Source organism: Austrofundulus limnaeus, unplaced genomic scaffold, assembly GCF_001266775.1.
Source record: "Austrofundulus limnaeus strain Quisiro unplaced genomic scaffold, Austrofundulus_limnaeus-1.0 Scaffold415, whole genome shotgun sequence".
NCBI classification, from domain to species: Eukaryota; Metazoa; Chordata; class Actinopteri; order Cyprinodontiformes; family Rivulidae; genus Austrofundulus; species Austrofundulus limnaeus.
The window spans coordinates 411,364-418,221 of NW_013952817.1; positions in this window are offsets into that span (position 1 = coordinate 411,364).

Below are 6,858 nucleotides of genomic sequence, written 5' to 3' on the forward strand. Positions count from 1 at the left end.
GTGTGTGTGTGTGTGTGTGTGTGTGCGCGCGTGTGTGTGTGTGTATGTATGTATGTACAGTATAATAGCATAAACTGTATGTATGATTCATTTATTGGGAACCCTGACTAATTCTAACTTTAGACATTATTTGATAAATATTTTCTTCAAGTATAAAAACAAGATTGTAAAAGTACTGTTTAATTTTTAAGAGTTTATATATACTGTATATCACACGGACCAAAGTATCATTATGTTAGTATGATCACTGTGTGTATGTCTTTATATTAGCTTAGCTCTAATGTTAAAAGGCTAAACTGAGGTTCTTCCATGAAGCAGCTTTGCTGCCTTTCATCCAGTCATTTCTTTATTCTCATGTCTATTAGGGTGCTCAGGTTTCATTTAATTATATTGATATTGTCCAAAATTACCTTTCAGAGTGAAGAGCTCACAGTTTTACAACAGAACATCTAGTAAACATCTTCATTAACCCAGAATGCTTTGCAGTGCAAATGTTTCTGTCCATGTAACAATGGGTTTTTAAATTGATAAAAACTACACAGCCTACAGTATTTTTTACACTAGTTGTTATAGTAAAATTAAATGTTTATCAATGACTAATGTTACAACTAGTTGGGGTTTGTTTTAAGAGCTGATTTCTAGTTTTTTCCCCATGTTTTCTTATTGACAAAAAAACGAAGTATTTATATCAACGTTAAGTTTTTTATTGTTTTATTTTCCTTCTTGGTTTAATCACAGAAGTTGGTACTTGACTGAATATAACTAACAATATAACAAAAATGTAATTAAAATATAAAACTGACATATGTAATCAGCCTATTTAATAATCTAATCTAGCAGCTGCACTGTGTTTTAAATTTTTTAAGCTGGGAATTGCCACCAATTTTTATTTATTTATTTTTTATGTTTTTTTAATGACAAGATTCTGACTGTCTGTTCTGTGTCAACAGCTGGAGGGGAGGCAGAGTGCACTGGTGGGAGACGAGGTGGCATTCTGGGAAGGCGTCACTACTGGGCTCATATCCGATGAGAAGAGACTTGAGGAGAAGTGGACAAGCATTTCATGTCCTCATATTGTTTTTCCATTTGTACCTCATCTAAGTAATGGCCCAGTGGTATTTGTGTTGAGCAGACTGAGAAATGGGACATTTTCTGGTGGTCTGCTTGTAAAATGAGAGGAACAGATCAGAGAGGGAATAATTTTGTGGAATAATTCATTCCACAAAAAGAATTTCAGATAGTGAGGTTTCACCTTTTTTAGTTCAGCCTGTTCTGAGCTCTCTTTAGAAAGAGCTGTATATAAGATTAGAAAAGATAAAACTTTATTGATCCCACAGTGGGGAAATTTGCACCCTCACAACCTTTTGTTTACAGTAGCTCTGCCCTACCAACATGGCGTTTATGTTACAATTTCAGAAACGTAAAAATAAATGACTAGTATAAGCAGATGCACAATGATTTAACATTGGTAGACAGGGTGCCAGTGTGGCCTCCCTCAGGGCTTGTTAGAGACAGACTGAAGCGTCTGACCAAAGTCAGACACCTTGGTGCCGCGGAGGCCAGTGCGCTTCCTTCGCCTCTTACTGAAGTTGGCGAAGATGAACAGAGAGGCAGTCAAGATCTGCAACTCGCAGCCTGGAGACTCCATCACCGCTGCGGCATGGGAGTCTTGATACTGCAGCCTGAAGGCGCCCATGAAACAACCCATTCTCACTCCCAGGTCGTCACATATTTACGCTTTTCCAAGGTTCCCTCTGCATCCGATTTTGACGCGTCGGGTACCCCCCTCGCGTCAGTTATTGACAAGATGGGGCAGAATCTGTTGTCATAATTTCAGAAAGTGTAGAAAATGCACCAAAACTACCGTCCCAAAGCCTAAAATTACCTTTATTCACTCTAGACATGCTGTCCTTGACCCTAGTACCTAAAATTAACCATTTTTAGAAATTGTAGGAAATTCACGTGAACTATGTGTTCCGAAGCCTAAAATCACCTAATATTCGCCCTAGACATCCTATCCCTGACCCCACTACCTAAAATTAACCATTAACCCTGATCCCTAATATTAACCACGTACCCCAAGTCAAATACCTCTATACTTTGCGTCCCAACGCATCAAACCTGGATGCCGAGGGAACACGGAAATGCCTGGTGCGTCAAAGACTGACGCGACGGGTGTACCCGATGCGTTAAAATAAGATGCAGAGAGAACCTTGGAAAAGCGTCAATATGTGACGAGTCGAGAGTGAGAATGTGTTACATGAAACGAGTGCTGTGGCGCACGTTGCTTAGTTGCTAGAGCTGATGCCTCTCAGCAAGAAGATTGCCAGGGGACCTTTCTGGGTAGAGTTTGCATGTTCTCTCTGTGCATGTGTGGGTTCTCTCCGGGTACTCCGGCTTCCTCCCACAGACCAAAAACATGACTGTTAGGTTAACTGGTAGAGCTAATTGTCCCTAGGTGTGAGTAAGAAAGTGAATGGTTGTCTGTCTCATTCATCTCTATGTGTCCCTGTGATGGACTTATGACCTGTCCAGCACTCACCCTGCCCCTCGCACTGTGACTGCTGGATATGGGCACCAGTGACCCCCATGACCCTGAAAGGAAGACATGGGGATGGATGGACGGACGGACAGACGGACGGATGGAATAGGGACAGAAGTTTCCTTCAACTGAAAGTCCTTGGGTAAATCCTGCTATGGGCCGGTAGTAGTTTCCAAAACTTATAGGCAGTTAACTTCAGCACCAAGTGATCAGTCACTTAAAATAAGATTTATGATGCTTCAACCTGACAAACAAGCTAACTTTATGAAACTTACTTATCAGCAGAGGACAGCTGTAGCCTGTTAGCGTCTCAGGATGTCATGTTTTTGCTGCCGCTGTCCTGCCATGAAATAACTGAGCCTGCATTTAACTAATTTTGGTTCATTTTTGACAAAATGTAGCCAACTTTGGAAAGTTTAAGTCTTGTTTTTTTTCCTCTTTGGTGCGATCGAACCTCTGTTCTGCCAATATTATCACTCTTCGGCTGTGTCCAAAACGGCAGTCGGGGTCCTCCAAAGGCTGAATTCGTCGGCCGCATACGTCACAGCGCCGCGACGAAGGACGTCCCAAACCGAAGACTCCTCCGATGCGTCCGACAAATACGTCCTTCCTTTTCCCTGTGTAGGGGTAACCCTGGTGAAATTTGAAGGACAGGTCCGATGGATCCTTCCCGGCCCAGCATATCCCATAATGCATTGCGGCCCGACCGGAAATTTTTTTTAACTAGTAATGGCGGACGAAGCGAGAGAAAAGAATACATTTTACAAAAAAATATGGCAATATAAAAATTTAATATTTTTAACGGTTGTAATTCTAATACTTTTATTATTTGTATAGACGTGTTTTTAAATATTATTTTTGTCATAAAAAAACGCAAAATAAACATGCACCAACAGCGGGTCAATTAGTTATTCAAATGTTACCTTTAAGTTAATTTTATAGTTTTGTGATATTAATAACACTAACATATTGATATTATTCTATTTTTGATCTATTTTAGCTTCTGTTTAGTGTCATCATTGTTGCTAGGTGACATGATGTACGCCGGGGTGGAGGGGAGGCTAGAGACCATCCAAATTCACAGACTCTTTTTTTCTGGCCTTCCTGGTCTACCAAGGACCCGGCCCACCTCGACCGGGTAGTCTGGGTGCTTCTGAGGACCCGGCCTGTCGTTTTGGACACAGCCTTTGACTTGGTGGCTTCTTCTGTGGTTTGCAGAGCTTTGTAAACAAGGCAACCACAGACAATAGAAGCGTTTCTGCCCCCAGCAGTTCATGAACTGCGTTGCAATTACAAATGATAATTTATGTGAGTAAATAATATGATGCATCAACATTAAAATTCCAGGTCGACTTATTTTCACAATCGAAGTCGTTGACTACTCATTGCAGCCCTACCCCAATACTTGCGCAACGTTCAAGTGGCGTCGGAAAAAACAACTTTCTTACTGGAAAAAGAATTAATCGGTTATTTTAATAATTATTAATATTATTTTACCAATTAACCATGTATGTTACACACAAACTTAAAGACTAACTTACCCCATACTCAACCTTTTTTTTGTAGATAAACTGTCTAAATTGTGCCCCAAGGGTAATACCTTTCTATTTATGACTGAAATTTAACATTTTCTTCTAAAATTATTTAAATCTTCTATATTCTTTGTGCTGCTCTCTTTGGGTTTAACTATGGCTATTTCGTTATTTGTTCAAAATGTGCTGTGTGATGCTGCTTGTGCTGTGTGACGTCACACAGCACAGTGTTCAGTATAAAAGCATCACGGTACAGACATGCCCTGCCGAGATGCAGGAGTTAGGGATTGAATTAAATTATTTACCTATTAACTTATATATTTACTCTTTGTGGTTCAATATTTTTTGAACAAACAACAAGGTTGCTGTGTCACGTAGTTTAGATCAGGCCAAAGTACATGTCACCCTCGTACACACGTACCCCTACGCCTCCATGGCTATTATTATTATTATTATTATTATTATTATTATTATTATTATTATAAATCATTGCCACAAACTTAACTGTGTTCAGGAAAAAATGAAAGGTGGAGAGGTGAAGCTCAGCGGTGTTAGATGTTGTGCTGTCACAGCAGCCTGATACTGTATGTAGCCATTTTCTGTGATGATTATCACGACAGGATTAACCCTGTTCATGCCAACAAAAACTAGATACTGCATAGTGGTAACATAATGACCCCCGCACACACAAATGCACCCAGGTGCATCCCAAAATTCTAGTGGTTTTGGTGGGGGTCTCTTTCCTTTTTATTTTTTGGGGGGGGAGGGCATTGGTTAACCTGGTCGATAGCTAAACAACAAAATAAATCTGAAGCTCCTATGTTTAATAGTTTTTGAGCAATAACCATTTTTGTATGTCCAGATACCCCTTTTTCAGATAAATTGGGGGTCCAGGGGGGTAGGGGCACTGATTGGTGGGCCTGATGGATAGAGTTTCATCAGAGCTAAACAACAACGAAAAAAAATAAATAAATCTGAAGCTCCTATGTTGAACAGTTTCTGAGTTATAAACATTTTTGCATGTCCTGACACCCCATCTTTGAAAGGAGCCCCCTCCTCAAATATGGGGTCTATCATAAAACCGTTGGCTGGATCAGTGTAGGTCAGACTCATCTACAGTCCTGCCAAATTTCATGTTGACCGGTGCAGCCGTTTTTGTGCTACGGTTGACCAAAAATCACTGAAAAAAAAAAAAATAAACAAACAAACAGTACGAAAACAATATGACTCCCGCTTACGCTTCGTGTGCGGGGGCCATAATAATAATAAGCTCACTTCTTTAACTGGGTTTGTCCATGGCTCTATTGTGATGCAGTTACACACATGTTGATAGGAATGCCACAACACTGAGCCACCAGTTAAAGCCAGTTTTGGACACATTTGGAAAACTACTGATACACACTGAGGACGTGTCCCAACAGGAGGGGCCAGTAGGAGATAAAAATATTATTATTATATATAAGTAATAATAAAAACAAATGTACTTTGAATCTAACTTTTTTTAAGAGCCGATGCCGATAATTTTCTCCTCGGCCAATAATTGATAATAACCAATAACATGGCAGGAGATAAAAAGGCTAGGAGAAAAGTGTAAGATCATAACATAAATAAGACCAAAACCAAATTACTCTGTGAATTATATTATTTGAAATAAACTCTTAGCAAGCAAACATTTCCTAAAATATATCAAACGAAACAATTTCTCAAATGAACATCTATTTAAATATGGCACAATAATGATAAAAAAAGACCTTTAAAACTGATCTCTGATTTAAAACAAATATGTGCAAAGAGAAAAAGTGCTTTCCCCAAGTTCAAAATACAGTAGATAATGCACTAACAGAAGTTATTGAGCATCCCTAATAATAATGTACAGCAATTTATGGTATTTTATGTGTAAATATACAAAACACACGGACTAATGTGGAATTCTAAATCATTTCTATTCTTGTTTCTGGTCTCTGGATGTCACAAATAATATTATTTGTAAGATAACAAACTACATCTGTTGGCAAATACTTATATTACCAGTTGTCAAACTGTAACTGTACAACATCATAAAAATTCTGTTATAGATTTTAGTTTTGGTGTTCCACCACTGGTGGTTTTTCAATGGCCCATGGCCCCCCTGAAAAACATTTCTGCAGGTGCCTCTGAAAGTTATATCGCATTAAGGAAATGATCAATACCACCCAACTCTAATAGTACGTATTTTGTACAAACCGAATCATGTAACGATTTGGTACAAATGATTAAATACATAGTACAAACTGGTATTTTGTCTGTTTGTTGTAATATTTACGTAGACTAAAGTTTCTGCATAAATTATGGAATGTACTTTTTAATCTTAGCTATAGATTCTGATCACTGCAATTAGCTGCACCTAGTAGAGCTTACAAAAACAGTATTTCACTGTAAAATGGTAAAAGGACTGTACTTATATAGCGCCTTTCTATCCAACCAAGACACTCAAAGCGCTTTAAACTACAACCTGTGCCCTCGTTTATACATTCAAACACACATTCAATCGGCACGCTACTAGACCTGATTTGTAAAAAAGTTAGTAAAGTAAATTAAAATAGTTGTTACATTTGTTGGGTCTGCTGTTAATTAAATAGTCTGTGTGAATAGCTGTGAGACACTGAAGGCTACTGATAGTCTAATACAGTGGTTCCCAAAGTAGGGTCCCGAAACATCAAGGTGGGGTCCTGAAAAGATTTTCTGAATTAATTACATTTTTGCCTTAGTTGTTACAAAGAAGTGAGGTTAGTGTATTTAAAATGG